Raw genomic sequence first — 16855 nt, forward strand, 5'->3', positions numbered from 1 at the left:
GCACTTGTTTGCGGCAGATAGTCAACGAAAATTGATTCTTGTTCCGCAAACATGCATCAGAAGCTGAAGAAATCCGTTCGCGCACCAGAGAATCACAACCCGACGCCGACGAAAGGAAGCGAAGAAGATACAGCTCCACCGGATCCAGATAATTCCCCGTTGTTACTGTTTCATTACAACAATGACATGCCGATGGAGGAAAGCGACGATGACATAAATTTCAGCGATGAAGACGAGCCTGATCATGATGAAGTCGACAAAAGTGATGGTGAAGAAGAGGCCGCAGATGAAAAGGCCGAGAAAATTCACAGGGTTAAGTCGACTGAGGAGGCAAGCGATAGCCTCTTCCTGTACAGCACAAGTACAATGCAGCTATCACAACGCAAGGGACTGGATGATCTAGAAAGCCACTTCTACTGGGTAACACCATAAGGCTGGCTGCTCATGCGACACCGCGACTCACGCGAGACCTTCCTGTGGAACCCGTCCACGCGCCAGAGAATCGGCCTGCCATCGGGTCATCAGGGGGGGGGGTTCCTGGAAGAGAACACCACCAGGTGCTTGCTATCGCATGCGCCCACCGACCCCAACTGCGTCGTGCTAGTGATCAACTGCCGAGACACGGTGCTCTGGTACTGCAGCCCTGCCGCCGGAGCCCAATGGTTTGAGCATCGGTACGACTCATGGATGCTGGACCAAAGCCGCAATAAGGTGGTCAGAAGAATGAGGCGCCTTACCGCATTTGGGGGAATGTTCTACGCGGATTTGTTCCGTGCCGTCGTGACACTCCAGTTCTCGCCGCGTCCGACCTTCACGGTAACCCCCGTCGACGTTAGATCGCGTTGGCTGCACAGCTGCATGGAATTTCAGCTGTTGGAATCACACGGAGAGCTCTTCAGAGTATCCTTCGGCCAACAGTTTTTCATAGATGAAGTTCTGCATGTTGGTGTTCAGAGGCTGGACGTCGCTGAAATGGCCTGGGTGAAAGTGCACACTCTGGGTGACAGAGCGTTTTTGGTCAATTCTAGGTACTTCGGGGCATCGCTAAGTGCGGAAGAAGCTGGTTTAAAGCGGAACTGCGTATATTTTCTGAGACACGGTGACAAGGGGTTCTATGTTTACAACATGGAGCGGGGCACCACCACTCTGCACAATCCCGGTCGACATCTGCAAGATGACGTGGCTGCTGAAATATTGTTGATACCTGCCCATTGAATGTGGTTTTGTGTTTCTTTTTCTTTTTCTTCAAGCCATGCAGGAGAATTGCGAGGGTGCTATTTAGGGAGAAAGAAAGAAAGATGGTTTTGTTTTCTATCCTTTCTACTTCATCCAATGCATGATACGACATTGTAATGCATTATTGTCTCTCGCAAGGCGACAAAGAAAGCCTTTCTCCCCTCAATCTCCGTTGGTGAGCTCGTGGATTCGCCTCCCCTCCACCTGCCGCTTTGATGGCTCGTGGTGGGGAGTGGATTCCTGGTACCTCGGCTCCAACAAGGAGATAGGTATGTTTTTAATCCCTGCAGGGATGATGCTCGAATGGATCGACGCTTCTTTGAGCCAGTCTTTTGGGCTTCGAGCCCGCCCTACTTCGTCCATCCTACAAATGAGTGATAAATTTTTTTGAGGAAAAATATATAGATGGTACAAATATCTATATATAATGTTTTTTAAACGGAGGTATAAGATTTGCCGTATATATTAGATAAGAAGAAAACAGAGTTTTACAAGTAACCCACAGTCACATATCAATTACTCATGCAACCCAGTACGCGCTAGTTTCTTAGCACCCACGGTACCCCAAAATTTTGCCTCCTCACAAATCATGTGCATTAAGATTGGTGGCGGCGCACATTTGTCCCGGAAAACACGAGAATTTCTCTCGTTCCAGGAGTCCAAGAGATAAGCCTGGTGAGGGACGCCATTGCTCGCCTATTCGGGTTATGCATCTCGGCTTTCTTATCCCACCATTCCGTGACGGAACCTTCAATGTGTAAGGTAGATGTGTCCATATAAGCAAGGCCAAATTTCTCGATGACCAAATGCCAAAGTCTAATGGTGTAGTGACATCTAAATAAGAGATGTACCCATGTTTCTTGCTCCCTCTTGCGAAGATGACAAAGATCGCAATTTGCCCAACACCGCCTCTTCCACTGATCCGCGTCCAACATCCGATCTTGTAGCGCAAGCCAAGTGAAGAAATTTAATTTGGGGTGGGCGGGTGTTAGGAAACATAGTAGAAAATAAAAAAATCGCTCTACGAACATCCAGGAACAATATGAAGATGCATATAGGGTTCAGATCAACGATTATTACTAACTACAGAGTGCAATGAAAGAAGACAAGTCGGTGTAGATCGTACTTGGAGTCCCTCGAACCATTGATGAAGATCCCACGAACCTCCCTCGAACTATCCCTCGAAGGAAGACCGAAATCACGACCTCTTCTACTTGGTTGCAAACATACGGTCTTCACAATCCCGCAGTGCTTCATCGTCCAGAGCTAATCGTCGCCGGCGAATTAGAGCGGGGAGATTAGAACCACACCGGACTTCTAATTCTGAGGATTAGAGGAACTAGGTGTAGTTCTAATTAGTCAACTAGAACCAGTTAGAATTAGAACTAGATGAACTAGAGGAGGCTCCAAAACTTATATATAGAAAAGGACCAACACCTCATGTATATATACGTTAGAGGGGAGAGGAGGGACAACACACAAGGAGGCAAGGATTCCCTCCTTGGTGCGCCGGCCATTGGGGAAGGGTAAACCCTTCCCTTCTCCAATTTGGCCTCCCCCTATGGAAAGGGGGGGGGCACCTCCACTTGGGCCCTTATAGCCCAACTTGCCGTCCAATTCTTGGCCTTTTTAAGACCTGTTGATATTAAATTAAATACAAAAGCCTTTAATAATTAGTAGCCTCATATATATATATATATATAATTTAACATCATCAAAAAAAATCCACCAATACATTAATTATCGGTAATACCCGATAAACTCCAAAACCCTTCCGGTGACCCCGAAAACTTCTGGTTCCTCTTGGAACTATTCTGAATATTAATGAAAGAATTTCATAAATAAATCCCCATAGGTTCGGTAAATCATAGACATGAACAAAACTCCTTCGTTCAATGACCGATAGCGGAACCGTGGACGTCCATGTCGATCCCTATGATTACATGAATGACATTCGAGTGAACCTTTGGTTCTTATATGATGTTCCCCTTGCTTCATGAGACGTTACAAAACCCAGATGCATCGGTATCCTCCTGAGTCATGTACATGCTCACTATACCGTTGATCTCGTTGCCAGTTTTGTTCTTCTTTCTCGTTGAAGTGTTCCAGCATCCCTGTGATGTAGTCGCTTGTATTTGGCCAAACAATGATGGATGCAATCACATTGGTAGGCCCCTAAGAATATCTCCCCCTCGTCGGAGGAGCAAATCCTACTCTCAAGCTATCTAGTCCCCTGTCGAACTTTGCGATGAACCCGTAATTTGTCGTTATGACCACCTAGCTACAAATGACGTTTGAGCAACCACGAAGTCCAACATACGGTAGGAAGTAACTAACATACTATTATAGTATGAGGAATTAAAACACATGTTAACACTACATGTTATAACAAATTGATTTCAGACGATATTATCACAAAGTATAACAAACAAGATTGGCTCGATTCAATATGATCGTTCTTCTAACGTCATAGTCTCAATATTGTTTCAGGACTATCGTTACAGTTAACGATATTCTAAGATCCGAAAAACATTATCACCAACAACACTTGAGCCAGTATTAGAGGCAAGACAGGGAACCTATATTATAATGTTTATGATATTCCAGAATCATAGCAGTTATAACATGAAATATAAACTCTTCATTATGGAAATAGAAATATAATAATACAATATTATTGTCTCTTCGGCATATTTCCAACAGTCTCCCACTTGCACTAGAATTAATAATCTAGCTGGATATTTTATTTTAACGCCTATGGCATATCTGGTGTTTCTCTTGACCTCGGACAGGCGTGTAAGACATGAGCTTCAGGATGAGCCTTCTGCGTGTTTCACGTGCTTATAGAAAGGAGATAACGTCCACCACATTTTAGTTCAGTGTGTGCTAGAGAGGTTTGGCATCTCTATTTCGACGCCCTGCAGCTTACCATCCAGTCTCCTCCCCAGTCTAACACCTGCAGAGAATGGTGGTTCGAATAGAGGAGTTTCTCCAAAATGACCTTGTGTGGTTTTGACTGTTTCGTGACCGGGACAGCTTGGTCACTTTGCAAGCTGAAGAATGTGAGGATGTTCAACAAAACGCAAGTGCAGAGATCCCCATCTCAATTTGTCAAGCAAGTGTTATCGGAAATCAAGGATTGGACAATCACTGGGTTTGGTGTAGGTGGTTTAGATCCTTTTGTGAGCGAGTGAGCCAATCTATTTTTGTTGGTGTGGGTGTTGGGGTTCTTCAAACGGGATGTTCGCATCCTCTAATTTGGTTTCTTGTAATTATACTTTCTGCCTTGTATAGTGTGCCAATATCTTCAAATATTAGTCATTGGATATGCCCATCCAACGGTCAAGAGATGACAAATCCGAGCATTATCATCCATTGGATAAAGTATTCAACTCACATGATTCTGTCACGTGGTCTTCTAATTGAACCCCCAACTCTACCATCTCATGTGTTCTAGAAGTATCTATCCACATGCTTATCTGATACTCTAATAAAAAGGGACTAGAACAATCTAGATTCTAAAGAGGTAGGAACCAAATTGGATCTTGTCCAATACAATTCTAGGAAAGGAAATACATATTCAAATGTATTTTCCCATGCTTTTTTTATATATTTAAATGACGTGCAAATCACGTACAATTTAGTAAATATGATATGTCATTTGAGTACTATTGAATAAAATGATAGGCCTCAAATCAAAGCTGAAGGCAACAAAAACTGAGGTACAAGAGAATCTCGAATCCTGGGTCCAGGATTGTGCATAGCAGTCGTTCCTCGCTTCATATCATACACGTACAACGCCTTGTCATCAGGCATCAAAAAGTATATGCAGTCCCGTTTTCTTAGACCGAGCTGGAGTGCATCCAACGATGCTCCATAACCGCGGCAACTATCGTAGAAAATCACCATGTTGCCGAGCGTGTCCACCCTCAGCCAAGCTCCTTCGAAGACATCCAACTTGTGCACAGCAATTCGCGCGATATGCCGGACAGATATCCCGTGGTAACAAAAGCTTAGCACAAACAGCTCTCCGCGGCACTCTAAGATGCCGCAATCAAACATGGTATACCCGACTGGGGAAGGATCTTCCAGCTTGCCGCTTGTGCTGAACTCTGGGTATGGTGAGAACTCTAGTGTGACGATCTGATCGTGCTCGTCGTGATACAGGTCGTATGCGTAGAACTTGCCACACCAAGCGTGGTAAGACCTTCATTGAAGCTTTTGCCGTGCTCGTGCTCGTGCTTGAACCATTGGCTTCCTCCTGCATGGCAGTAGTAGATGAGCTCGTGCGCGAGGTCTGCTACGAGCACGACGCAATCGGGATCCGTCGGCTTGAGCAAGAGAAGGCACCTGCTGCTTTGTGCGGCTTGAAGGAGATTCTCTTGGTCTGGAGGTAAGCTGATCCTCTCGAGGGTTGATGGGTTCCAGAGGAAAGGGTGGTGCGATTCGAGATGCAGCATCAGCACCCATCCTTGAGGCGTTAGCCAGTAACGATGGCCTCTGAAACCGTCGGCTTTCCTGGCCAGCAACTGCCTCTTCGGGATGCTATACAGGAATATGGTGCCGTCGCCGCTTGCCTCGCCGTCATGTTGGTCGTCGAATAGCAGCAGCAGGGCGAGGCCTGGATCCAGCGGAAACGGTGACACGCCGGTCAGCCCCTTCAGGTTCTCCGCCTCGCACCGCGTATCCATCTCGTCGTGCGCCGTCTCCCTGCAAATTTTTAGAGATGTATAAACGCTTTTATATTAGTTTATGAGATAAGTATATTTTTCATCCTCGAGCTCTTCCAAAAGTTTAGAAATCATCCCTTAACATAAAACTGAATAATTTTCATCCCTTAACCATCAAAACAGAATAATTTTCGTCCCTCACGTCGTTTCACGTGGTTTTTGTCCGTCGTGAACAGTAAACAGACGAACAGTAAATTCAAAAAAAAAACTGAAAATTTGTGGGATCAAAGTTCCTCGAATGTGCAAGAAGCGTACAAATTTTCATATTGTTTGGACATTCCAGGTGCTCATGACAAAGAAAAAAATTGTAAATATGTATGTCGGTAAACAGTAAATTAAAAAATAGCAAAAAATATGAAATTTTTTGGCATTAAAAAGCTTGGGTGTGTAAGGTGCTTGCATATTTTCATGCTGAAATGACATAGGAGGAGCTCTAGCAAAAAAAAAATAGGGCACTTTTTCAAAGTTTCTTTCCTAGCTATTTTTTTTTGCCATGAGCTCCCACAATATCAAAACACCATGAAATTTTGCAGGCACATTGAGCACCCAAGCATCTTGTATGTCAATAATTTTCATATATTTTTGAATTTTTCAAATTTACTGTTTACTAACATACATATTTATGTTTTTTCGTTTGTTACGAGCTTCTGGAATGTCTAAATAGCACACAAAAATTCACACACTTTACGCATCCGAGGAACTTTGATCACACAAATTTTCAGATTTTTTTTGACTTTTTTGCTTTTAAAAAAGATTACTATTTATCGGTTTACTGTTCATGTGGGCGAAAACCGCCCGAAGCGGCGTGAGGGACGAAAATTATCCGGTTTTAAAAGTTGAGAGATGAAATCTATCCGGTTTTGAGTTAAGGGACGATTTCTAAACTATCCGAAGTTTATTTATACTGAAACACTAACGCCCACATGTGTGGGCGTTCCCCAACTCGCCCACACGCCTGAATCGTCGTTCACTGTATTTTGCACGAATCTTGACACGAAAAGGTGGATTTGGTGTGCCACATAGGACGGGGCTGGTGTGTGGGCGTTGGAGAGTTTGCCCACATGCCCGCACCACGCTGTTTGCTAGCTGCGCTGTGTGGGCGAACTAGTTTCTGCCCACACAGCCACCACCTAGTTCATGCGCGTGTGGGCGAACTGCTTTTCGCCCACGTAACACTCCGACGTTGTGGATGGCAACTGCAGTTACGCGAACGTGGCAACTAGGTAAACACACATGACAACCGTGATTCTTTGCTAGACGGCAACTGCAGTTGCGCGCACGTGGCAATCATATAAACACACATGGCAACTGTGATTAACAATACATGGCAACTATGGTTGGACCACCCGTGGCAACTAGGTAAACACACATGGCAACTACTGTTTGACTATATGTGGCAAGTAGTTAATCACACACGGCAACTACGGTTTGATTACACGCAGCAACTACCAGAAATTAGAAATGGCAACTGTAGTTAACCAAAACAGATAGAGTTGCCATGCTTTTACAACTATATTTGCCATTCCGGATAACTACATCTGCCAACCAGGATGACAATTAAATTGTCATCCCACGGGGTACCTAACGTAGCTGCGCCAGAACGTGTGGGCATTTTTGCTTCGTGCCACATACGCGAGGTGAAGATGAGTAGTACTTGTTCGGCGTGTAGCACGAAGTAGCCGCGCCCACACGTGTGAGCAATTCTAATGTCTGCCCACACACAGCCCGTGTGGGCTGCCTCCTGCTCACATCACACATGATGTGTGGGCGCATGTCGAATATACCACACGTATGACATTTATCCGCGTCCTATTTATATACGAAGGGAGTATTTCATGTAATGTAAAAGAAAGGATTGTGTTGCCGTTTGCCGTTGCCGGCGCCGACACGGACACGCAGTTTACGTTTCGGGTCAGACCAGGATTGTACGTAGCTACTTGGGATGGAATTGTTCTTGGGCTCCTAAAGCTCGAGATATCCATCCGCACGTACGCGTTATTACCACCTGACTGTGGTGCACGGACTGACGTTGCGGCCAAAAGAGAGGCGGTGATGTCGCAGGAACGAGACCGGTTGTCTCTCCCGGTGGACCTGCTTATCCTGATCCTGAAGCGTCTGCGGTGGTCGAGCCACCCGAGTTTCGCCTTGGCGTGCCGACAATGGCGCTCCGCCGTGTCGCCCTCCTATCCGGTGGGCATCACCCCGCTCCTGCTAAACACCACCGACGTTGGAACCACCAATGTCCGCTACTACAGTCCCTACTTCCAGAAAAACTTCAAGATTGGCGACACCCTAGAGGCACCTGACGCCAAGATCTGTTATGCCAACGGAAGGTATCTTACACTATGCAACTATGCATGTCGAAATAAATCCTCAATGTTGACCTTCTGACCGACGACTTCTACCGTCTTGCATCGATTTCTTAGAGGTTCTAACATATCATCTAGTACGATGGTATGGGCAAGATGTTCGGCATCAGTACGCTTGTCGCCCAAGTGATTGCTTGTTGCATGCTGAACAACGACGGGGTGTGGGAAGATTGGGAGTACTCCTACCCCGACAGGACAAAGTTTACGGCGTCACCAGGGTCCAACCCTGTGTTCCACCACGGCTTGATCTACATACTATTAGAAGACGGAAGAGTAGCCGTATGCGACGAGCGCAGACACGAAGAAGGATTTGAAATTCTTGAGAAGCCACGGAGTTTCGGGTTTGTATATGAAGACACCTACTTGGTCGAGTCCGACCAGGGCGAGCTGATCGTCGTCCTCATCGGCCGACGCGGGTCGCCTGTCAACGTCTTCAAACTCAATGAACACACGATGGAGTGGGACAAGATGGAGAGCCTAGATGGCGGGGGCTTTGTTTACGCGTACGCTCACGACCATAATGAAGAAGACTGCCATTAAGTCCATGCGGAACAAGTACGATTGGCCTGACATCGTTTATGCTGTCTTTGTTCTTTGCGACGGCGAATTTGCCTTCGTGCCCGGGTCACCACGTGTTGATAGCAAGGTGAAGGTTGGCAATGACGACGCATGCAGCACAAACATGTGGTCTTGCGAATTGGGACAACACGAAAATCCAAGGGACTTTTGGAACACAGAAAGAATGAATTATAGTATTTGGGTCGATTTAAGAAATAGTTGACTGCTCTTATCATGGATAATACTCCCTCCGTTTCGGTTTACAAGTCCAGCGCGTATATCTAGGTTATCAATTTTATCACCCTAATGTAAATTATATAACACAAAAATTATACCTTTTGAAAATAGAAACTTCGAAATTTATATTGATATATTTTTTGTAATATATGACTTGTATTAAGTTAGATAAATTAATGACCTAGGGGTACGCGCACGCTTTGTAAACTGAGAGAGAGGTAGTACTCCACTTATTGAGATTATAGGCAAACTTTAAATAGTTATCACTAAACATCCTGTATTATACAACTAGAGATGCTGACCGGGATATTGTTGTGTAAAGTCGGATGAGAATTACTATTCTACACTACAAAGTATACTATGTATCTCTTGACAGAATTAGCAAAATACTTTTTTTTAGATGAGATGAATTAGCAAAATACTTGAATCAAAAAGAGACTGCACTAGCGGCCAGTCATGCGGCCTGGAACTGAATCGGCGCACTTCCGTGCCATCTGATCATCATGTCCATGCAACCATTGTAACTTGCAACATTTTTTAACACTTGCAATATCATCGTAAAGCTTTTCCTCACCGTCAATAAAAAACATGTCAAGACTTGCAACATTATAAAGTTCAAACCCATCAATGGATGTATGCAACAAATCCCATAATACAACAAACCATTGTGGAACAATTATAAGCAACAAATTGAAAAAAGCTTTGCAATGCAACATTTGTGGTAGACACCGAAAATCATTGCTTATGTCGTACATTTTTTCCCAAGAACAAGCAACCGCAGTTGTCCATCATTTCATTAAGAATTGGAAAAACAATATGCCACACACAACCCAACATTTGATAACAACAAGCACAAACACCTAGGTATATAACTCCGACAACCAGCCAAGAACTTGCTCTCACTATAACCTGACTTCGTGCGTGCAAGCTTCCAGAGCTTCATTGTGTCCTTTCCATGTGCAACACCCTGAAGAATGGTTGGGTGCTTGTTCTCAAACAAACGCGCATTTCTTTCCAGCCACAGCCTTCTAATCCGAGCAATGGTCAATGCTGCAATCTCTTTCCTATGATGCCCCTAAACACTGGATTGCATGCATGGTATATTGCACGCATGAAAACACGCACAAGTTTCCAGCATGTTGAACTAACCTGTGCAGCATAAAAGAATCAACAATCTACTGATCTCACACCACCAGGCACCACTCTTGCCATTCTGGACTCAGTGGAAGTGATTCTTACTCGTCGAAGTAAGATAATTTAGACAACCACAAACCTGCTCCTAGCTCACCGACATTCCCTAAATCTCGATGTCGTGAACTCAGGCTCCACCATAATATATAAGGGTAACATGACTTTTGGGGGGAGGAGGAGGAGGCATTGCAGAACATGGAGATGCAAACTCGAGCTCACCCCGAGTGGCATCCATGACGCCCGGAATTTGCAGGTTTTTGCCACTTGGGGATGATGAGTTGCATGGTGATGAGTTGCCTGTAGTCTGTCTTGTTTGTTCAACACAAACTACATTTACAGAAGATATATATTTGTAATGGGAAAAAATATTCTGCTGCATGAGACACTTGACACTTTTCACAATAGTAATTGTAAGTGCATCTAGTGCTCCTCAGTGATTTTGGTGTATTGAAGACTTATAGGTTAAGGGACTAATGTGTGTGTGAGTGTACATAGGTCTATAAGTCTATGAGGAGTTTGATATTTATGATGAAAGTCAACCCCTAAAAATGAATGTCCTTAGTTGAAGACTTTGGTTTTCTTGAAGACTTTGAAAGTGAGGAAATTGGTGTGACCTTGAAGACTTCGATATTCATGCGAGGATTATGAAGCGTGAAGACTTTGTTTTCGTAGTTTCATTTTCTCTTTCTTGAGTCATAGGAAACATCGTACTGTTAAAGGGAGTGGAGGTAAAACTAAGGAAAAGTTTCCAAGTGATGCTCATATCAAAATCCTACACCTACCCAATCCTTTCGAGTGAAGCCATTGGTAATCTCATACAGGTCATTCAATTTCTTCAGGGACAGAGATGAAGATCTTCTGGTCTCTGAGGAATTTGTTCTGACTAAGGATTTAGGAATCCGCCAGTGCGGATTGCCTACAAGTGAGGAGCATGATGGCCCTGAGGAATTTGATACTCAAATTTCCGACCGTTGATGTGCTATGCGCCAGCTGTCTCAAAATATCTACCTATTTAACGGTCATATCATTGAAGGGCGTTTATGTCTTATCATGTCGGGCTGCTCCCTAGGCTATAAATAGCTGCCCCCTACAACCACTAGTTGGTTGGCTGCTCCGATAGAAACGGACACTTGTCATTGGGAGCATCCCATCCTTCGAGGATTTTGAGCGAAAATCATCAGTGAGGAAAAACCCAAACCCAAAACACCAACAAACCCAAAGTGATTGAGCATCACTGCAGAGATTGTTCCTGTGTGGAATCGACGCTTGTTACCTTTGAGAATTGTGCATCCTCCAGACGGTTAGGCGTCATGGTCTAGAGTATCCAAGAGAAAATTGTGGATCGCCGAGTGACCGAGTCTGTGAAGGTTTGGAAGTCACCTGAAGACTTACTGAGGGAGTCCTAGACTAAGGGGTCCTCGGGCGTCCGACCTGTTATCTATGAGCCGGACTGATGGGCTGTGAAGATATGAAGATCGAAGACGGTGCCCGTGTCCGGATGAGACTCTCCTTGGCATGGAAGGCAAGCTTAGCGAACAACTATGAAGATTCCATATTATGTAACCGACTCTATGTAACCCTAGATCTTCCCGGTGTCTATATAAACCAGAGGACTTATTCTGGATAGGGGATACTCAATACCGTAGTCATACAGGCTAGACTTCTAGGGTTTAGCCATTACGATCTCGTGGTAGATCAACTCTTGTAATACTCATACCCATCAATATCAATCAAGCAGGACGTAGGGTGTTACCTCCATCAAGAGGGCCCGAACCTGGGTAAAACTTCCTGTCCCCTGTCTCCTGTTACCATCAACCTTAGACGCACAGTTTGGGACCCCCTACCCGAGATCCGCCGGTTTTGACACCGACATTGGTGCTTTCATTGAGAGTTCCACTGTGTTGTCACTGAAAGGTTTGATGGCCCCTTCAATCGTCAACAATGGCGCTGTCTGTGGAGAAACTTTCCTCCCCGGACAGATCTTTGTGTTCGGAGGCTTCGCACTGCGCGCCAACTCGTTTGGCCATCTAGAGTAGATCGAAAGCTACGCCCCTGGCCATTTGGTCAGATTCGGGAGCTTGAACTACCTCGCGGACATCCGTGGAGACTTGATCTTCGCCGGATTCGATACCGCGGCAGCCGCTCCCGATCACCCCGATGATCATGACTTAAATCTGTCGTCAGGCCGCATCCAGGAGATCGCTCCTATAACCGCTCTGGCCCTAGAGCCGGAGCAGGCCACGCCATCCAAAGATGGGAGGATTAACCCCACCACGGAGGCCGCAGATTCCACGGCGTTGGAGCCGCACATGGACCTGGTCTCACTCGATGCCTATGCCACCGGAACACCGGACTCGTATCCGGCTATAGGTTCCGAACCACGCGAGCCCGCGGACGCCGAGCTTGATCGTTTAGCGATCTTCGAATTCAGCGCCACAGACATCTTCAACACTCGCCTCTGGGCGATATGCTAAACTCGTTAAAAATCCGTCCTTAGCGGAGGACTCTCAGCCGAACTATATACGGCTCCAACTAGGGGCTGACGATGGAGAATTTCACTTCCCACACGCCACCCACTTTATAGCCACGGTCGAGGATTTGACCAACGAACTTGATTACGACTCTGAGGCCATCGACGATATGGACGATGATGCCGGAGAAGAAGAAGACCAGAACCCGCCGTTCACCGGACGCTGGACGACCACTTCCTCATATGACATATACATGGTGGATGCACCAAAGGTAAATAGCGGTGACGACAAGGAAGACCCAGTTGAGGATAAACCTTTCGAAATACAGTCTAAGCACCGGCATCAGCGGCGCCGCTCTAAGTCACATCGCAGTAAAGATAGCAACACTGGCACAGGAGAAGATGACACTCCGGAAGGTGCCGAAGACAACGAAGATCCCGTAGAGACAACAAACAAACAAGATGAATGGGAAGATACGCAGGTTAGCCCTGTTAAACAGGCCACGCACAAAGATTCGGAGGACGACAGTTACCTTCCGCTCTCCGAGGATGAGGTGAGCCTTGGCACCGAGGATTTCATCGTGCCCGAGGAACCTCTTGAGCAGGAGCGCTTCAAGCGCCAGCTAATAGCCACTGCAAGGAGCTTGAAAAAGAAGCAGCAACAGCTTCAAGCTGACCAGGATCTGTTCAATGATAAATGGACTGATGTCTTAGCAGCCAAAGAATACGGCCTCAAGCGCCCAACCAAAAGCTACCCAAAGTGTAAATTGCTACCTCAGTTTGACGAAGAGGCACCGGAGTATATAACACCATCGTAAAATGCGGCTGATCGGACACCGCGTGGCCGGGACAAAACGGCAACCCATGCCGAACACTAGTCCGCCCCACCTCGTCACTCAGGCAAGGGTAAATTCGCCCATAGCCATACATATGACCTCCGGCAGAACCAGAACAATAAAGCAGGACCTACCAGATCGATCTATGGATCGCGAGCACGCACCTCGACACGTGACAACGGCCACCTATTCAGACATGACAAACCCAGTCATGCGCAGGCCGAACACCGCAGACGGACTTCATTAGAGCTGTGTCACGATATGACCCGATACAGAGGCCCCGCACACCCTCATTGCTTCACTGATGAGGTCCTAGATCACGAATTCCCCGAAGGATTCAAGCCCGTGAACATAGAATCATACGATGGGACCACGAACGCCGTGGTGTGGATCGAAGACTTCATTCTCCACATCCATATGGCACGCGGAGATGATCTCCACGCCATCAAATACCTCCCTCTCAAACTCAAGGGGCCCGCTCGACATTGGCTAAACAGTCTGCCTGGCAATTCCATTAGCAGTTGGGAGGACATGGAAGAGGCTTTCCTCGATAACTTCCAAGGTACATACGTTCGACCTCCGGACGCTGATGATTTAAGCCATATAGTCCAGCAGCCCGGAGAGTCCGCCAGGAAATTATGGACAAGGTTCCTAACTAAAAAGTGTTGGGGAACGTAGTAATTTCAAAAAAAATTCATACCCACACGCAAGATCATGGTGATGCATAGCAACGAGAGGGGAGAGTGTTTTCCACTTACCCTCGTAGACTGAAAGCGGAAGCGTTAGCACAACACGGTTGATGTAGTCGTACGTCTTCACGATCCGATTGATCCAAGTACCGAACGTACGGCACCTCCGAGTTCAGCACACGTTCAGCTCGATGACGTCCCGCGAACTCTGATCCAGCAGAGCTTCACGGGAGAGTTCCGTCAGCACGACGGCGTGATGACGGTGATGATGTTGCTACCGACGCAGGGCTTCGCCTAAGCACTGCTACGATATGACCGAGGTGGAATATGGTGGAGGGGGGCACCGCACACGGTTGGGAGAGATCAACAGATCAACTTGTGTGTCTAGAGGTGCCCCCTGCCCCCGTATATAAAGGATGGAGGAGGGGAGGCCGGCCAGCCCCTAGGGCGCGCCAGAAGTGTGGAGTCCTACTAGGACTCCCTAGTCCTAGTAGGATTCCTCCTCCCACATGGAATAGGAAAAAGGGAGGGGAAAAGGAGAAGGAAGGAAGGGGGCGCCCCCCTCCCTAGTCCAATTCGGACCAGACCATGGGGAGGGGTGCGGCCACCTTTTGAGGCCTTTCTCTCCTTTCCTGTATGGCCCATTAAGGCCCAATACGAATTCCCGTAACTCTCCTGTACTCCGAAAAATACCCGAATCACTCGGAACCTTTCCGATGTCCGAATATAGTCATCCAATATATCGATTATTACGTCTCGACCATTTCGAGACTCCTCGTCATGTCCCCGATCTCATCCGGGACTCCGAACTACCTTCGGTACATCAAATCACATAACTCATAATACAAATCGTCACCGAACTTTAAGCGTGCGGACCCTACGGGTTCGAGAACTATGTAGACATGACTGAGACACGTCTCCGGTCAATAACCAATAGCGAAACCTGGATGCTCACATTGGCTCCCACATATTCTACGAAGATCTTTATCGGTCAAACCGCATAACAACATACGTTGTTCCCTTTGCCATCGGTATGTTACTTGCCCGAGATTCGATCGTCGGTATCTCAATACCTAGTTCAATCTCGTTACTGGCAAATCTTTTTACTCGTTCCGTAATACATCATCCTGCAAGTAACTCATTAGTTACAATGCTTGCAAGGCTTATAGTGATGTGCATTACCGAGTGGGCCCAGAGATACCTCTCCGACAATCGGAGTGACAAATCCTAATCTCAAAATACGCCAACCCAACAAGTACCTTCGGAGACACCTGTAGAGCACCTTTATAATCACCCGGTTACGTTGTGACATTTGGTAGCACACAAAGTGTTCCTTCGGTAAACGGGATTTGCATAATCTCATAGTCACAGGAACATGTATAAGTAATGAAGAAAGCAATAGCAACATACTAAACGATCAAGTGCTAAGCTAACGGAATGGGTCAAGTCAATCACATCATTCTCCTAATGATGTGGTCCCGTTAATCAAATCACAAATCATGTATATGGTTAGGAAACATAACCATCTTTGATCAACAAGCTAGTCAAGTAGAGGCATACTAGTGACACTCTGTTTGTCTATGTATTCACACATGTACCATGTTTCTGGTTAATACAATTCTAGCATGAATAATAAACATTTATCATGATATAAGGAAATAAATAATAACTTTATTATTGCCTCTAGGGCATATTTCCTTCAGTCTTCCACTTGCACTAGAGTCAATAATCTAGATCACATCACCATGTGATTAACATCGATAGTTTACATCATCATGTGATTAACACCCATAGTTCACATCGCCATGTGGCCAACACCCAAAGGGTTTACTAGATTCAGTAATCTAGTTCACATCGCTATGTGATTAACACCCAAAGAGTACTAAGGTGTGATCATGTTTTGCTTGTGAGAGAATCTTAGTCAACGGGTCTTTCACATTCAGATCCGTTATGTATTTTGCAAATTTCTATGTCTACAATGCTCTGCACGGAGCTACTTTAGCTAATTGCTCCCACTTTCAATATGTATCCAGATTGAGACTTAGAGTCATCTGGATCAGTGTCAAAACTTGCATCGACGTAACCCTTTACGACGAACCTTTTATCACCTCCATAATCGAGAAACATATCTCTGTTCCACTAAGGATAAGTTTGACCGCTGTCCAATGATCTACTCCTAGATCACTATTGCACTCCCTTACCAAACACAGTGTAGGGTATACAATAGATCTGGTACATAGCATGGCATACTTTATATAACCTATGGCTGAGGCATAGGGAATGGCTTTCATCCTCTTTCTATCTTCTGCCGTGGTCGGGCTTTGAGTCTTACTCAACTTCACACCTTGCAACACATGCAAGAACTCTTTCTTTGACTGTTCCATTTTGAACTAATTCAAAATCCTGTCAAGGTATGTACTCATTGAAAAACTTATCAAGCGTCTTGATCTATCTCTATAGATCTTGATGCTCAATATGTAAGCAGTTTCACTGAGGTCTTTCTTTGAAAAACTCCTTTCAAACACTCATTTATGCTTTG

General features: G+C 45.7%; 1 pseudogene; it reads left to right on the forward strand.

Annotated features, from left to right (window-relative positions):
* Positions 1-51: 51 nt before the first annotated feature.
* Positions 52-1215, forward strand: LOC147971601 (uncharacterized; annotated as a pseudogene).
* The last annotated feature ends 15640 nt before the right edge of the window (positions 1216-16855 follow it).

The sequence above is a fragment of the Triticum urartu genome, chromosome 5A, assembly GCF_056163025.1.
Source record: "Triticum urartu cultivar PI428250 chromosome 5A, HENAU_Tu73, whole genome shotgun sequence".
Lineage (NCBI taxonomy): Eukaryota > Viridiplantae > Streptophyta > Magnoliopsida > Poales > Poaceae > Triticum > Triticum urartu.